This window comes from Phalaenopsis equestris, unplaced genomic scaffold (genome assembly GCF_001263595.1).
Source record: "Phalaenopsis equestris unplaced genomic scaffold, ASM126359v1 Scaffold225841, whole genome shotgun sequence".
In the NCBI taxonomy this organism is placed as follows: Eukaryota; Viridiplantae; Streptophyta; class Magnoliopsida; order Asparagales; family Orchidaceae; genus Phalaenopsis; species Phalaenopsis equestris.
In genome coordinates, this window is record NW_018243875.1 from 187,910 (window position 1) to 189,553 (window position 1,644).

The window sequence follows — 1,644 nt, forward strand, 5'->3', positions numbered from 1 at the left end:
GTAAGAGCTTCACTCCAAGTTAAAAATATTTGATTTTCACCATGTATTTCTTCTACATTGAGGAAACCCAAAAATTTGAAAATGTGAAGAAAATCTTGGAAGAAATTCATGGATCTTAATGTTGAACTCTTTGAATTACCATTGGAAGCCATGATTTACATATTAAGAGTAATTATTGGAATTTTTCTTTGATTTGATTAGATTAAAAATGGCTCCACGTCAAAAGAGAAGATTTAACTTCGACGATTCACGCTTTGTTAATGTGATGGCTCAAACTCGATTTACTTCAATACTTAAAGAAAAAAAGTGTATACAAGATTGAGTTTTTGAGAGTCTGGGAGGAGAAATTGAACAGGTAAATTGAGATTTCGAGAATCTGGGAGGAGAAATTGAACAGGTTATTGCCGAGCGAAGGTGGGAAAACTTTTTTTTGCACCACATGCAAATGTGGTGAAAATGTGGTGAAAGATTTCTACGCCAATGTGATTTTTTCTGAAGACGTAATTGTACAAATGGGTGGATTTCCTGTGAAATTTACCGCCGCCCGCATTAAGACTTTCTATGAAGTTCCAGATTCTTATAACTGCCACTATGAATTGTTTAGTACGATGGAAGGCCCCCTCAATGATGTGATTAGCTTTCTCACTGATGGGAAAGGGACGTGGAAGATAAAGCAGCGAGAACGGGTAAACTTTTCTGTTTCCATGTTGAATGCCACCTCTAAGGTGTGACACTATTTCATTTCCTCTACTCTGTTACCGACTTATCACCATAGTGAGGTAACTAGAGATAGAGCTATTCTGAATTTCTGCATTCAGAATAATAAAACTATAAATGTGGGGAGAATTATTTTCAAGAATATATTGACTACGGCAAGAAGTGAGACTAGTGGTGGTCTAGGACATCCTGGACTTATTTATACACTTTGCCAACTTTCTGGAGTGGAAGCTGGAGAGGAAGAATGGGTTCACCCTATGAAACCCATTAGTAAATCTAATTTGAAAACTTATGTATCCCATGAGAAATGGAGAACTGGAAGTAGGAGTCAGGAACCTTCTACCAGTAGAGATGTCCCCTCTACGACCATCCTCCTCCTTCTATCCTTCTGCTCCCCTACCTTAACAGATTTGATGAATGAGTTGACCTTGCAGAGGAAGAGCATAGATTTAATAAACAAAAATATTGGAGGTTTAGAACGCCTACATGATTATGATAGTGAGTACCTACAGAGGCATTCCGATTTTGAGATAGCTTATTATGACACTCAGGCCCGACACTATAGAGGAGAACCTGATGTTACATTTCCTGAATGCCCCCAATATACTCAATAATCAGCCCAATCCACCTGCTGATCAAGGCGACGATGAAGTAGCTTGGGATTTTGATATTTAGAATGAAATTGATGTACTTATGTTTGTATTTTTTTATCTAATCGTAGATAATTTTATTGTTGTAAATGTTTAATGTGGTAGTAAAAACGTGCATGTGTAAGTTGTAGATGTTGCTCAAAAATTTGAGAAGACCTGTAGAAATTTCAGAATTATAAAGATGCCTACAATAGTGAGGTATGATTTATATTTATAGTATTTTCTTTCCACCTTTATTTCATATTTAAAAATTTAAGTTTGGGGGAGGGAAGAAAAA